Source organism: Anabrus simplex, chromosome 2 (assembly GCF_040414725.1).
Source record: "Anabrus simplex isolate iqAnaSimp1 chromosome 2, ASM4041472v1, whole genome shotgun sequence".
NCBI classification, from domain to species: domain Eukaryota; kingdom Metazoa; phylum Arthropoda; class Insecta; order Orthoptera; family Tettigoniidae; genus Anabrus; species Anabrus simplex.
In genome coordinates, this window is record NC_090266.1 from 438,040,844 (window position 1) to 438,057,905 (window position 17,062).

The 17,062-nt window shown below is 44.1% G+C and overlaps 1 protein-coding gene across 1 annotated transcript in view; it reads left to right on the plus strand.

Moving 5' to 3' along the window:
- Sema5c (Semaphorin 5c) overlaps positions 1–17,062 on the plus strand; it is a 545,428-nt gene that overhangs the window by 93,143 nt on the left and 435,223 nt on the right. The window lies entirely within an intron of this gene.

A 17,062-nucleotide genomic window follows, 5' to 3' on the forward strand; every position in this document is an offset into this window, starting at 1 on the left:
CTGTCAAACTCTGACCTCAAAATTGGGTCTCCCATTTCATCAGCGTCAACAGAACCAAATTATCTACATCTTTACCTTGATACAACTGTTGGATATGCTCCTGCCATCTTTCTGCTTTGTCTTCTTTCCCTAGAAGTGGCTTTCCATCTGAGCTCTTAATATTCATACACGTAGATTTCCTTTTTCCAAAGGTTTCCTTGATTTTCTTGTATGCAGCATCTACCTTTCCCAGGACCATACAGCCTGCGACATCCTTGCACTTCTCCTTCAGCCATTCTTGCTTAGCTACCTTGCACTTTCTATCCACTTGATTCTTTAATCGCCTGTATTCTTTTCTGCCCTCCTCATTTCTAGCATTCTTGTATTTCCGTCGTTCATCAATCAGGTCTAGTATCTCCTGAGTTATCCCCTGATTCTTAGTTGATATTTTCTTCCTTCTTAACATTTCTTCAGCTTCCCTACTGACTTCATTTTTCATTACTCTCCACTCTTCCTCTATAATGTTTCCTTCAGCCTTTTCATTTAGTCCTTGTGCAACATGTTCCTTGAAACAATCCCTCACACTCTTTTCTTTCAACTTGTCTAGATTCCATCTTTTTGCATTCTTTCCTTTCTTCAATTTCTTCAACTTCAGATGGCATTTCATGACCACAAGTTGTGGTCAAAGTCCACGTCTCCTCCTGGGAAAGTTTTGCAATCCAACACTTGGTTTTTGAATCTCTATCTAATCATAATGAAGTCTATTTGATACCTTCCAGTGTCTCCAGGTCTCGTCCAGGTATACAGCCATCGTTTGTGGTGTTTGAACCAAGTATTGGCAAGGACTAAATTATGGTCAGTGCAGAATTCAACCAGCCGACTTCCTCTTTCGTTCCTTTGTCCCAATCCAAATTCACCTACTGTACTACCTTCTCTTCCTTGGCCTACCACTGCATTCCAGTCTCCCATCACAATTAGATTCTCGTCACCTTTTACATATTGTATTAAATCTTCTATCTCCTCATATATTCTTTCGATTTCTTCATCATCCGCTGAACTAGTAGGCATATAGACCTGCACTATTGTGGTGGGCATTGGTTTGGTGTCTATCTTGACGACAATAATTCTTTCACTATGCTGGTTGTAGTAGCTTACCCGCTGCCCTATTTTCTTATTCATTATTAAACCAACTCCTGCATTTCCCCTGTTTGATTTTGTGTTGATAATTCGGTAGTCGCCTGACCAAAAATCTTGTTCTTCCTGCCAACGTACTTCACTTATACCAACTACATCTAACTTTAGCCTATCCATCTCCCTTTTCAGATTCTCTAACCTACCACAACGATTCAAAATTCTAACATTCCACGCTCCGACTCGCAGAATGTCGGTATCCATCTTCCTGATGATCGCCCCCTCCCGTGTAGTCCCCACCCGGAGATCCGAATGGAGGACTAGTTTACCTCCGGAATATTTTACCCGGGAGGAAGCCATCATCAGTACATCATTCATACAGAGAGAGCTGCATGTCCTCGGGAGGTAGTTACGGCTGTAGTTTCCCGTTGCTTTCAGCCGTGTAGCAGTATCAACACAGCTAAGCCATGTTGAGTATTATTACAAGGCCGTATCAGTCAATCATCTAGACTGCCGCCCTTGCAACTACCGAAAGGCTGCTACCCCCATTTCGATGAACCATTCGTTAGTCTGGTCTCTCAACAGATACCCATCCGATATGGTTGCACCTGCGGCTGGGCTATCTGGATCATTGGGACACGCAAGCCTCCCCACCGCGGCAAGGTCACATGGTTCGCAGAGGAATAATAATAATAATAATAATAATAATAATAATAATAATAATAATAATAATAATAATAGCCTGGTGTGCAGCCATGCTGAAACATGAGATCCCGTGAGATCCCAAGATAAGCAACACTGGAAGTGGTTACGACTCGAGTGGATAGCCCACGTGCTGTTTGGGTAGAGGAAGAGTATAAAAGAACTGGCTACTCTACCGCAAGTAAACGCCTGCTGTGAGTGCCGGATCAGTGGCTAAGCGGGGTCATTGCTAGATCACTAATGTCAAGGAATTTTTTATTCCTAGTGGTTTAACGTCACACTAACACACCGAATGTTTTTGGCGACATAAGGATGTGAAAGTGCTGGGAGTGGGAAGTAGCGGTCGTGGCATTTGTTAAGGTACAGCTCCAGCATTTGCCTTTTGTGAAAATGGGAAACCATGGAAAACCACCCTCAGGGCTGCGGACGTTGGAATTCGAACCCATAATCTCCGTACTGAAAGCTTTCATTTACGTTACGGTACCCTAACCACATGGCCAACTCGCTCGGTTGACCAGGTTTAAGTGAGATAATAATAATAATAATAATAGTAATAATAATAATAATACGCGTTTAGAGGGGAGATGGAAAGAAACAGGCTCCTTTTCGCAAGTACAGATTGCAGCTGAGGTCTTGGTCTTGAAAGGCACCAGAATGCCAAAATATTGCCTTGAAATAGAGTTTCTTTGACGTGGTAGTAAATTTACTAACACAGATTTCACACATTTAAGTACTTTTAAATGCCAAACGACGCCTAACTACTGTTCTCTTCAGTCGGTTTCAAAAGAATTCAACAGTAGGAGCTAGACTGGAGATCACAGAGGTAGAAATCACCGACCAAATCAACTTCGAGAGCTTCTAGTATGAACACCTGAATGTTAGCTTCTCTTTCCATCATCAAGCTGGCCAGCGCGGAGGTCATGCATCCTAATATTATAACATAATTTGAACATAACATTCTGAACATAATAGTCAATCCTGTGGCCTGAACGAAACTTCACTTCGTAACCGCCCTGCCTCCTTGACCGGCATGGCTGACTATTAATATAAGTAATCTCTCACATACCAACATTCTTCCTAGGTGATCAATCATAAGCTAATTCATGTATCGTTTTGAAAGCTAGTCCCTGCAGACAAAGCATATACTGATAGCCTATTGTAGCTAGACCGTAATGAAAATAACTTGTCAGCTCTCTTGTTGCAATGGCCTACGGCACGAGTGTGGCGCGAAGAGATGGGAGTGAGTGAGACAGAGATTAGGGAGAGAGCGCACCAGCTCTACTCCCTACGGCTCAGTGAATAGAGAGGACCGGAGCCGTTGAGAGAATTGAATAGCTACCTGATCTGGAGACCCTTAGCGATGGTTGGTTCTTATATTTGTTGTTGCGTAGAGGATAGAGGTTATCTTGTCATGCCATTTAGAATTGTTCTGGTTCGTGGTATACGCTGTGAGCCAGTTGGTTGACAATTATTGTACTACTGTACAATTCAGCGGTAGCAGCATTTCTCTAGCAGAATAAGGTAGGGGCATTATAGTCTTCAGTCCCAAATTAGCGTTACAGTGTTCCAAAATGAAAAAAGGAACCTTGGTGGGTATCGCACATATTCTTTACAGTAATGATAATTATAAGTATTCTTCTTGTGAACATCGTTCACTTTTTAGAGAATAGAATATTTCTCACTCCCTCGAACCTTTCAGAGAAACTCACTTCTACATTTGATATTGTCGCAGAACTGAGGAAAACCAACACTCCTTGTTTCATCGGCACTGCAGGGTTTGCCACGGCTCTCTGGCTACCCAAGGCAAACAATCTGCTTTATATATAGTTCTTCACGCAGAAACGAGAATTCAGTCTTTAAACATCGTCGTTTGGCCTGCGAAAACGGCTGTGTGACAATATTTTGGAGAAATACTGACCCGCAGCATATATATTATGAAGAGCGAGATTTCCTTGACAGTATTCGCACAATATTGAACCTTAGATGACAGTACCTTACCGGCCAAAGTTCTAAGTTAAAATATTTTACATATGTAGTGGTTTTCGCAAGCGCAACGACGATATTCGCAGAAGATTTCTTTCGGCATATTCAGTGCGCTCCATAAGCCAGAGCAAATAATAAAGGACTGTTAATATATCGGTGTTCTCGATACAAACAGTGAAATCGGTTATTGCTACCAGTCACTACTAATTGACAAATTCCAGGTGCTTCTCGCAAGAAGACGTAAGTACTAAAAGCGGCCTGTTTTCCAAATGTTGAACGAGAGACTGAGAAAGGACATTAAAAACCGGGTGATACCCGTCTGGACCGGGCAGTTTGTTAAACCTAGTCCCAAATACACATGCGTTTGTGTAAAACTTCAGATATCCTTGTTGTTGCTGTTATTATTGTTGGGTGAGTGCTAGCGCGATGATGATGCTTGTTGTTTAAAGGGGCCTAACAGCTAGATCATCGGCCCCAAAGGTACTAGCCTGGGTCTTTGTGTAATGTCGAGAGACAAATGAGGACAGTGTAGTAACAATGCTACGTGTCTAAAATATTATATAAATTGAGAAGGAAACTGATACATCCGTAAGGAAACAATTATACCAGCATTTTTCAGGTGTCAAACTAGAAAAACGCTGGAAACTATTTCGAGGGTGGATCACAGTGGTAATCTAACATACATGACCCTCTCTGGGTTAGAAGATGGCTGGGATTGAGAAGATAGCGGCCGTGGTCGTAGTTAGGGTACAGCCTCTACATTTTCCTGGCGTGAAAGAAATCACGGACAATTATCTTTAGGACTGCCGGCACTGAGGTTCGAACTCACCTACTCCCGAATGTAAGCTCACAGCTATTGTGTAAAACGACCGTGCCGACCTCGGTGAACTAAATGAACAGTTATGTGCACTTGTTCGTTCTTTTGAGCAGTAAACACGCAGCCTGTAGTTATTCTGTTTACCGAGTCGATGTAATGCCGGTCAAAAAAAAAAAAAAAATACGGGAATGGTGCATCAATTTGAATGATTGTGAAAAACGAGCTTGAGTTTTCGTCGATTAACTTCAGTCTGTTTATCAATAACCTCATTGGTGTGAGTGGAAAGCCAGTAACTTACTGCGCTAATCACGCCTCTTCAGGGTAATAATAATAATAATAATAATAATAATAATAATAATAATAATAATAATAATAATAATAATAATAATAATAATAACCGTATGCCCTCAGCTACCACGTGCAGGCACCTTAATTTGACGCTTCCTCCAGGTTAATTTCGACGTTCCGTTTTACTCTTCAGACGGGCCAGGAACGGATCACTGTTAGGCGATCTATAGCTGAGTTTGAATTGATATTGTTTGATAAACACCAAGTGTATCTCTAGAGCTATTTCATGCCGACATCGTACGTCATGGAGTGCGGGATGGACTTTCTTCCGCCCTTCAGATATCCTACAACCCTCTGCCGGGTGCGAACCCACGATCTTGGGAGCCGGAGGCCGGCACTCTAACACTGATCCACTAAGGAATCTGTCAGAATTGTGAATTCATGTTACGTCGTCAGATATTGATACAAACTGAAACACAGCACCATGGTGATGAGATGTGAGCTCCCAGTAGACGCTGCATTCCTTTTTTCATGAGATGTATTTGATCGCTCAGCAAAATACATTGCTACATCAGATTAGTGAAGAAAGAATGAATAAAGAAATATAGAAAGAAATACGACTAACTTTGGATGTTGCTAGATGGAAGCGAGTTCATGGATATCAGTTCGAGTGCAATTCTTAACATTTTATTGGTTAGTATTACGTCGGAATATTCCTTTTTTGTTTGCTAGTGGCTTTACGTTGCACCGACACAGATATGTCTTATGGCGACGATGGAATAGGAAGGCCTAGGAGTTGGAAGGAAGGACCATGGCCTTAATTAAGGTACAGCCATCTCCCGGATGCAAGCTCACAGCTGCGCGCCCATAACCACATGGCCAGCTCGCCCGGTCGAAATATTCTTAATTGTCTTTTCAGTTGCTAAGAGGAGATCGATGTCGCTGAGACACTGATGAGCACATCTTTAAGTATGTACATTAACCATTTGTTTACACTGATTTCCTTTATATTGAAAGACAAAGCACTGTAACGGTATTTTTGAGATTCAGGATGCACCAAGACACAGACACTATTAGTACGGTACTTATTTTGCCACTGTTCATCTTGAGAAAGCACTTAACTAAGATGCAGGCACTACTGAAACTTATTTCATTCTTATTCATCTTCTAAATCAGTTGCTGGGAGTAATACATCTTGAGGGATACGAGGTTTCAGGGAGGTTTCGGTTTTAAGTCCAAGCCAGTTTACGAATGTGTTCAATGATGTATGGATTACTTAATTCTCGATGAATCTGTTTCTCACAAACCATGGAAAGTTCAAAGAAACACGAAAAACCTTGTTCTGGAATACTTGTAGACTTTGGATGGAGATACTCCTCCCCAGATCTGGCAGGCGTGTATGAGCAGCGGACGTAATACTGATGTATAAATGAGAAGAATGCAGTTCGTCCGTAGAGTTGATTTCCTATTGGTTTTATTGGATACAATTTTCTAAGTTTAGCATAGGCTTCGTCAAGCTTCGTATTGATGTGTGTGTGCGACGTAAGTCTGCGATCAAGGTGTTAATCCTAGTTGCTTGACTGCTTCGGCATATGTTAGCCATGTTATTGGTGTTCCGAATAGTCTTATGAGAATTGGTTCCGTCGCTCGACGCAGAGTAAAGATCTGGCTATCTGGCTCTTGGCATTGTTTATTGTATGCGCCATTTTGTAAGCCAGTGAACAAGGATATCCAGTTAGTCTTTTGCTGGCGAGATGTAGTGTTTACAGTGCACTATGTCTTCTGGTATGGGCTATATCAAATTTGTTACTTTCATTGACCTGACTCAGTCTCATCCTTGGCTTTTACAATATGAAAGTGACTGAGGTATGAGTGTTGCTAGCAATACCATTGCTTATGCAGCCAGTCCCTGTTATGAATAGTGTGAAAATATCGCTCATAGGGTCAGTTGGTGCATGCATTTCAGTGGGCTTGGCAGACTGATATGTAATAGCAGAGGCTGGCTCGGTGAGGAAAGCAACGGGAAACTACCTCACTCCTCATTTCCCTAGTACGCCTCTTCAGTGACGCCTAGGCTATTTATGACAGCTGTTGGCGGAGCTGCAGAGGATCAAACCAGCCTTCGGGCTGAATACCCAACATACATACTTGTAAGATAGCAGAAGAAGTATTCATAAATAATGTGATGTACACTGACTGACAGTGACAATGCAACACCAAGGAGGAGTGGTTCGAAAGGGATGAAAGTTGGGGAAAAAACAGAGACGGCACGGACGAATAATTGATGTTTATTTCAAACCGATATGCAGGTTACACAATGCGCACGGCATCGACTCAGTAGGATGTAGGACCACCGCGAGCGGCGATGCACGCAGAAACACGTCGAGGTACAGAGTCAATAAGAGTGCGGATGGTGTCCTGAGGGATGGTTCTCCATTCTCTGTCAACCATTTGCCACAGTTGGTCGTCCGTACGAGGCTGGGGCAGAGTTTGCAAACGGCGTCCAATGAGATCCCACACGTGTTCGATTGGTGAGAGATCCGGAGAGTACGCTGGCCACGGAAGTATCTGTACACCTCGTAGAGCCTGTTGGGAGATGCGAGCAGTGTGTGGGCGGGCATTATCCTGCTGAAACAGAGCATTGGGCAGCCCCTGAAGGTACGGGAGTGCCACCGGCCGCAGCACATGCTGCACGTAGCGGTGGGCATTTAACGTGCCTTGAATACGCACTAGAGGTGACGTGGAATCATACGCAATAGCGCCCCAAACCATGATGCCGCGTTGTCTAGCGGTAGGGCGCTCCACAGTTACTGCCGGATTTGACCTTTCTCCACGCCGACACCACACTCGTCTGCGGTGACTATCACTGACAGAACAGAAGCGTGACTCATCGGATAACACGACGTTCCGCCATTCCCTCATCCAAGTCGCTCTAGCCCGGCACCATGCCAGGCGTGCACGTCTATGCTGTGGAGTCAATGGTAGTCTTCTGAGCGGACGCAGGGACCCGGGAGTGCAGGCCTCCTTCAACCAATCGACGGGAAATTGTTCTGGTCGATATTGGAACAGCCAGGGTGTCTTGCACATGCTGAAGAATGGCGGTTGACGTGGCGTGCGGGGCTGCCACCGCTTGGCGGCGGATGCGCCGATCCTCGCGTGCTGACGTCACTCGGGCTGCGCCTGGACCCCTCGCACGTGCCACATGTCCCTGCGCCAACCATCTTCGCCACAGGCGCTGCACCGTGGACACATCCCTATGGGTATCGGCTGCGATTTGACGAAGCGACCAACCTGCCCTTCTCAGCCCGATCACCATACCCCTCGTAAAGTCGTCTGTCTGCTGGAAATGCCTCCGTTGACGGCGGCCTGGCATTCTTAGCTATACACGTGTCCTGTGGCACACGACAACACGTTCTACAATGACTGTCGGCTGAGAAATCACGGTACGAAGTGGGCCATTCGCCAACGCCGTGTCCCATTTATCGTTCGCTACGTGCGCAGCACAGCGGCGCATTTCATATCATGAGCATACCTCAGTGACGTCAGTCTACCCTGCAATTGGCATACAGTTCTGACCACTCCTTCTTGGTGTTGCATTTGCTCTGTCAGTCAGTGTATAAATAACTGTGCCATCAGCATATAGTGCTGTGTTCACTGTTGATAACGAGGGGATGTCAGAGGTTAAAATATTAAAAAGAATTGGGGAGAGAATGCTGCCCTGCGGCTCACCAGAATTTGCGTGATGGATGATTAAACGCGTGTATTCAATGCGTACATGCAGGGTTCTGTTATGAAGGAAGTTTTCAGTGATATTATGCAAGCATCGAGGAATACCCAGTTTCGTAAATGTATAAATAAGGGCTCTGTACCATACACGGTCAGATGCTTGAGTTGTATCGAGAAATTTTGCCTCTGTGTTCTCTTGCTTCGAATTCACAAATAGTATGGTCAGTTAATCTAAGAAGTTGATGAGCTATTGAATTTTGAGCTCTGAATCCAACTTTATGAGACGGAATAGCTGACATAGCGTTGAAAAATGTCATAATCCTTTTGTGTATGACTTTCTCAAGGAGTTTACCCAGTAATGGCAGTGGGTTTATGGGATGGTATCTGTTGGGACTGGAAGGTGGCTTACTTGGTTTTAAGATAGAAATGATTTCCGAATGTTTCCGTGCAGTTGGAAAGCGTCCGGTACGTAGCTTAAAGCTGAAGAAGGTAGCCAGAAGTGCTACAGCTTTGCGGGTAAGATTTTATAGTACTGCATCTAAATTTAAGTCACGCCCAGGACCTTCTTTCGTGGCATTCGTTTGATGAGTTCGCATAGTTCATACAATGAAACACAGTTTATCTGGAGTTCTGCTGTTGTAAATTACAAGCTGGTTGGTTCCCCTCTGTGAGCCGTAAGTTCGGGATCCATCGTGGGTTTTGGTAAAAATGTTGATTAAAAATGGCCCGCCAAGGCATTTGCTTTATCGATATTATTATTAAAATATCACCAATTTTTAATGGTGGAATAATCGTTGGTTCTTGAAGCATCTGTTTCGTGGTCTTCCATACATTTGGATCCGCAGGGATACTGTATATATTTTATAATTACAAATTCGAAGTTCATCCAGTTTACGCTTCACTTGTCGAATGCAACTGATTTAGACGTCTACGTTGCCATGGTTGACGATGTCCATTCCACAGCAATACCGGTATCTTACTTCAGGAAGATGGTTGAGTGTTTGATCTTCATCAACGGAAGTTTGTAACTGACTAGTCATGTCTAGGAAATGATCAAATTTATACTGAAATATGGCCCAGTCAGTTGGGCCAGTTATAAGTTCAGGCCGTGGAGGGATCAACTGGAGGCTAGAAGTTAGAAAAAAAAGTGACTAACCGGATAATGATCTGAATCCAGTTCATGAAGTAGGCCTACTTGCATTTGCATGGAAAAGTAAGTGCTATATCAAGGATATCTGGTCTTACAATGGGGTTATAAGAATAATATGTGGATTCTGGGGGTGCTAAAAGTCGAATTGCATTATGTTCTATGGCATCTAAGAGACGCCTGTCATTTGGCTTCGGAGATATAGCCCCGGGCCTCATGTTTTTCTCATAAAAGCAGAGTAGCTTTATTCTGTTCAAATAATCTGTTTTTTTTTAAATTTCGTGTGGCTATTTAGAACCGGGTGCAACCCTTGTAAGGCAGACCCTCCGATGAGGGTTGGTGGCATCTGCCATATATAGGTAACAGCGTGTTATTGTGCTGGAGGATAGTGTTATGTGACCGAGCTCGATAGCTGCAGTCGCTTAAGTGGGGCCAGTATCCAGTATTCGGGAGATAGTAGGTTCGAATCCCACTGTCGGCAGCCCTGGAAATGGTTTCCCGTGGTTTCCCATTTTCTCACCAGGCAAATGCTGGGGCTGTACCTCAATTAAGCCCACGGCCGCTTCCTTCCCACTCCTAGCCCTTTCCTGTCCCATCGTCGCCATAAGACCAATCTGTGTCGGTGCGACGTAAAGCAACGAGCAAGAAAAAAAGTGTTATGCGAGTTGCAGGGATGTTGGGGGACAGCACAAACACCCAGCCCCCGAGCCAGAGGAATTAACCAATGAAGGTTAAAATCCCCGACCCGGCCGGGAATCGAACCCTGGACCTTCAGAACCGAAGGCCTGTACGCCGACCATTCAGCTAACGAGCCGGACAAATAATCTGGTAATGGGGATTGAGCTTTCTTTTTGGTCGTTTATTTGCTGCTATGACGTCGACGTTTGGGTTTTTCTGTAGCTGAATTCTAATACATGTGGCTCCAAGTCAGAAATACCGAGTGGTGTTGCATGCTGCTTCTTGTAAAATGGGAACACCACCTGAGGCAACTCTGGCTGGTCTGTCTGTTCTATGTACATTATAAATTTGGAATCTTGAACTCATCAGTAGGTTGTAAATGTCTCATATGTGTATTATATCGAGATAGAAATGTTATAAAGGCAGCCTTCTTCTCTCGGATGCCATCTGCGTTCCAGTTTAAGAGTGTTAGGTAATTAATTTCGCGTGGCTATTTCTAGCCGAGTGCAGTCTTTGTAAGGCAGACCCTCCGACGAGGGTGGGCGGCATCTGCCATATGTAGTTAACTGCTTGTTATTGTGGTGGAGGATAGTGTTGTGTGTGGTGTGTGAGTTACAGGGGTTTTGGGAACAGCACAAACACTCAGCCCCCGAGCCAAGGGAATTAACCATTTAAGGTTACAATCTCCGACCCGCCCAGGAATCAAATCCGGGCCCTCTGAACCGAAGAGCACTGGGCTGACCATTCAGCCAAGGAACCGGACAGAGCTTTAGGTGAGAAAATTGTTGATCATGGGCTGGCATTAGTTAGCAATGTTGTGAAGAACGAAGAGCGTTGTGGGTTTTTTTTTTTTTTTTTTTTTTTGCTATTTCCTTTTTGCTTTACGTCGCACCGACACATATAGGTTTTATGGCGACGATGGGAAAGGAAAGGCCTAGGAGTGGGAAGGAAGCGGCCGTGGCCTTAATTAAGGTACAGCCCCAGCATTTGTCTGGTGTGAAAATGGGAAACCACGGAAAACCATCTTCAGGGCTGCCGACAGTGGGGTTCGAACCGACTATCTCCCGGATGCAAGTTCACAGCTGCGCGACCCTAACCGCACGGCCAACTCGCCCGGTCATTATGGATTGTGGTTTCGAGATCACTTTGAGGGTTGTCTTGATTAGGGATAGGCTGAGTGTCGAGTTTCTGTCCTGAGTGTGTTCGAATAGAGCGGGCGAGCTGTACGTTAGCGCAGGCATGCTAGTAGTTGTACTGGATGTGTTGATAAGGGAGTGGGGACTGGTCTGAGATTGATGCCGTAGGAGCGGTGTACTTGACTCTTCCTCGACGAACTGGCAAGCGGTGGAAACTGGTCTGGGGCCGGCACTGGCGGAGCAGTGAGTGGCCTTGCTATAGTATGCCGCTGCTTTTGACGTGTGGCTACAGTGACGTAGCAACCCGTAAAATTTGCTGGATGATCTTTGCCACAGTTAACACATTTGGGTGAGGTTGATCTTTGAGTTGTGTTTACAGTAATTTGTGTATGACCTATTAACTGATATCGGATGCACCGGGGAACTAACTGTATTTTAAGTGTTTCTACGTTCAAGTTTAACAACAGACCCCAGAAGACGAGTTATGTTAAGAATTTCTAATCCCTGTTAATTATCATATAGTTCTACAGCGATGATTAGCTTAGGGCGTCTGCCTTTCTTGCAGATAATTTAATGCAATTAGTTCGTCAATAATTTCTTCATTTGAAGAGAATAGGGTACGTGTCTGATAATAATTGAACGTTTTCTGGTATTTGGGGACTTAAATATGTGGCACTGTTGGCGTATTTCATCGAAACGTTTAGTAAGTTTTGGGTAGTCATTAATTGATGATGTTTTAATGCGATCAGCATTTCCTCTGAGTTGGGTAAAGAAATCATCCGATAGAATCGTTTCAGGGTATTTTATGAGTTGTTGATAGTTGTTTGTGCCATGGAGTAAAATAGAAAGAATACTTTCCTGAATTGCGTCATTATTGGGGTGTGAATTGTACCGCGAATCTACTAGAGTTCGATGTGGTGAAATGTTACGTTTCTTTCGCACATTATTGGAATTAAGAAGAACATTATTATCTAGAATTAATTTTTGACGATATTCCTGACATCCAACGAAAGGTGACGAGGCTTTTGAACACCATCCCAAAGGAAGCCTTCTTGCAAAGTTTCCAGGACATGTATCGCCGATCTCAGCAGTGCATAATTATGGGAAGGGACTATTTCGAAGGACAGTAAGGTCACTGTCGTGCATTGTTCAGCTATGGTGATAGTACAGGACTATTCACCAAACTTTATTGTCACGGTTGTACATCGTGTTCGGGCGGAATGTGCCTGACGAGCGCAATATTATAAACTACTGCATTATTTCAATATCAAGTAAGTAAAATAAAATATTCTGATGAAGGTCACGCAGAAACAATAAACTAGTGAAAGGTGGAAGGAGCTTGGTCCTCGCGAATGACGACTACGAGATAATTTACACGTTTGTCAGTCAGATCAGTTGCGCTCGACGTCAGTAGTGGTCACACCGTGCAGAGGCTTCTGCGCCAAGAGTGGACAATGGAAAAATACATTCATTAGGATGTCGTTTTTACTTCGCAATACTTCCCGCTCTTTTTTTTTTTTTGCTAATTGCTTTACGTCGCACCGACACAGATAGGTCTTATGGAGAGGATGGGACAGGAAAGACCTAGGAATGGGAAGGAAGCGGCCGTGGCCTTAATTATGGTACAGCCCCAGCATTTGCCTGGTATGAAAATGGGAAACCACGGAAAACCACCTTCAGGGCTGCCGAGAGTGGGGAACCCACTATCTCCCGGATGCGAGCTCACAGCTGCGCGTTCCTAACCGCACGGCTAACTCGCCTGGTCCCAATCTTTCAAGTGGTACGGAATGTCCTCTCCTAAATATTTTGAAGTCATTAGCTGACACTTCGCAGGTAATCAGTCGGTCAAGTGGTACGAAATGTCCGGTGGTACGAAATGTCCGTGGTACCGAATGTCCTAGAACCGGTCTATTAGTACATAGCTGAGAAAACTTGTTGCTCACCAGTAATTTGATGTTGAATTTTGAGTTCTTGAATTATTTCGTGAATCTTGTACTTATTCCTGCGGTCGAGTAGGATGTTGTTGATGAGAAGTAGGATGACAGTCTATCGGAGTTGAATAGAAGTTCAGGGATTCTGATATTATTTGTCCTGTACCATTTTTTGTGATATCTGAATCCATCTCTTTTCAGTTCAGTTTATTTATAACTGTTAGGTTCAAGTTGTTTCTTTTCAGGTATAATTCTCTTATCATATGGTTTCTTTTTCAGGTAGTTTATACATTTATTTATTCAAAATTAGTTTCGGCAGACTTAAGAACCAAACAGTTATAAATGTCCATTATCAGGCGCTATTCCGTGCACCGTGTTATAAAAGAAGTTCGAAATTATAACAAGAATACACGCTGTTTATACACAAGGTATTAAAGAGTAACATTCGTACAGATATACACGTATCGGGCGAGTTGACCGTGCGATTAGGGGCGCGCAGCTGTGAGGTTGCATCCGGGAGATAGTGGGTTCGAATCCCACTGTCGGTATCCGAAGATGGTTTTCGGTGGTTTCCCATTTTCACACCGGGCAAATGCTGGGGCTGTACCTTAATTAAGGCCACGGCCGCTTCCTTCCCACTCTTAGCCCTTTCCTGTCCCATCGTCGCCATAAGACCTATCTGTGTCGGTGCGATGTAAAACAAATTGTAAAAAAGATACACACGTAGTTTCTATACTTAACGCACACGGAATGAAGGCGACCAATGGAGGGTCTGTACGCGATGCCTGCTCGGAAGTAACTGCTGCGTTCCTCGATCCATAACATCGTGATATATTAACATTACTTGTCCGCTTCTGTGATATCATGTCCATTAAACGTTGGCTTTACATTGATTCGAGACCTGGTACATGAAACGTTTTCGTATAACGTAAGTTTGGCTTTTAAAAGGATTACTCTTGTCTTCCATTGAATTTTAATTGACGACCTATATTTTCATCCTTCCTATGGTCAGAGAAATTTCAGTGTTTTAAAATTCCTGCCATACGTACTAAAAATAAGGTGACTTCATCGCGTAATCTTACTGATAGATCTCTCGAGATGTCTACAGAGTTAGACAATGAACGACGCAACCATGAGTCCGCCGACCTGCAAGGATTATGGAAACGATGGGCGTCACCTTATTGTTTTCAGCCCATCTGTCCAGCGGCGGGCCTTCTTCCTACACATTTCGAAGGTAGGTAATTGTTTTTTCAACACCGGTCTGCACGGGTGGTCGTGGTTGGCGACATTCTAGAAATTAATTCTATAACGTGATGAGCAAAGTAATTGTTATACTAAATTTAAATGGCATTCTGTTTTCAGCAGTTTCTCTGAGTGCCATTAATATTATAATCTACGCAGGTTTTCCATTTTTCGTTCTCTCACTTGGATGTAAACCAACTGATTAGACTGTAGCTATGGGCGAAAATACCGTTTACAGTAATTTAATCTCAGAATCACTGTCTGTAAACATAGATGGGGTTTGCGGACAGTACAGGGGAAGCCTGAATGCTCAGAATGTGCGGTGTGATATGTGCGGCCACCGCTACTTGGATTAAGACACTGAATAAAGATCTACCTTATGATGAGCACATCCGAATTCGTGACCATATAGTCTCGTTCACTGCGAAGACAGAATCAGTCACTCACCACTAATCTGCATTTAGGGATGTCGCCAAGGTGGCAAATGTGCTGCCGGCTGTTTATCTCATATTGTATTTAATTACTTCAAAGAATTTTGTAATCTGTCGAACATCTCCCTTGGAAAATTATTCCAATCACTAATTCCTCCTCCTATAAACGAGTATTTAAACACAATTTGTCCTCTTGAATTCCAAATTCATCTTCATATTATGATAGTTCTTGCCTTTAAAACCTCCGTTCAAGCTGCTAATGTCATTCGACGCACCTTTCCGTTCACAGTTCGAAACACCATTTAGACGAGCAGCTCGTCTCCTTACTCCCAAGTCTTCCCAGCCCAAATTTGGCCCCAAACTTTGTATATATTTGGAACGACCAGAAATTAAAATGTGTTTCATTAATAATTTGGCACTAACAATTCCAGTTGACGGCGCTTCATTTCTGCAACAACGTGTGAAAGAGTGGCTTTGCCCCTTGAAACTGTTCGGGGAGATAATTAGTAATATTACATCATATTATAGGCCTGTACTGTCTGGCAAATCATTTAAGAGTTGTCTATAGTACATACTATTTAGAAACATTGAAGAATGTCCGCCTCTGTGGTGTAGTGGTTAGCGTGATTAGCTGCCACCCCCGGAGGTCCGGGTTCGTTTCCCGTTTACCGGGCGAGTTGGCCGTGCGCGTAGAGGCGCGCGGCTGTGAGCTTGCATCCGGGAGATAGTAGGTTCGAATCCCACTATCGGCAGCCCTGAAAATGGTTTTCCGTGGTTTCCCATTTTTACACCAGGCAAATGCTGGGGCTGTACCTTAATTAAGACCACGGCCGCTTCCTTCCAACTCCTAGCCCTTTCCTATCCCATCGTCGCCATAAGACCTATCTGTGTCGGTGCGACGTAAAGCCCCTAGCGGCTCTGCCACGAAAGTTGAAAAGTGGTACGAGGGCTGGAACGGGGTCCACTCAGCCTCGGGAGGTCAACTGAGTAGAGGTGGGTTCGATTCCCACCTCAGCCATCCTGGAAGTGGTTTTCTGTGGTTTCCCACTTCTCCTCCAGGCAAATGCCGGGATGGTACCTAACTTAAGGCCACGGCCGATTCCTTCCCCCTTCCTTGCCTGTCCCATCCAATCTTCCCATCCCTCCACAAGGCCCCTGTTCAGCATAGCAGGTGAGGCCGCCTGGGCGAGGTACTGGTCATTCTCCCCAGTTGTATCCCCCGACCCAAAGTCTGAAGCTCCAGGACACTGCCCTTGACGCGGTAGAGGTGGCATCCCTCGCTGAGTCCGAGGGAAAAACCGAACCTGGAGGGTAACCAGATTAAGAAGAAGAAGAAGAACATTGAAGTGTAAGGTTACTATAACTGTTGAAAGAGGGGCCCCTTTAAATAACAAGCATCATCATCATCACTGTTGAAAGAGGGTCACGTAAGGTTTCCGACCACTTTTACTAATACTAATATTATGGCCTTTAGCAACCGACTCGTTGGCTGAATGGTCAGCGTACTGGCCTTCGGTTGAGAGGGTCCCGGGTTCGACTTCCGGCCGGGTCGGGGATTTTAACCTTCGTTGGTTAATTCCAAGACTTGGGGACTGGGTGTTTGTGCCGTCCCCCACATCCCTGCAACACACACTACACATAACACTATCCTCCACTGCAATAACACACAGTTATCTACCCATGGCAGATGCCGCCCACCCTCATCGGAGGGTCTGCCTTACAAGGGCTGCACCCGGCTAAAAATAGCCTCACGAAATTATTATTATTATTATTATTATTATTATTATTATTATTATTATTATTATTATTATTATTATTATTATTATTATTGTTAATATTAACAACAACAAGGTGTAGTAAACAGATCCACA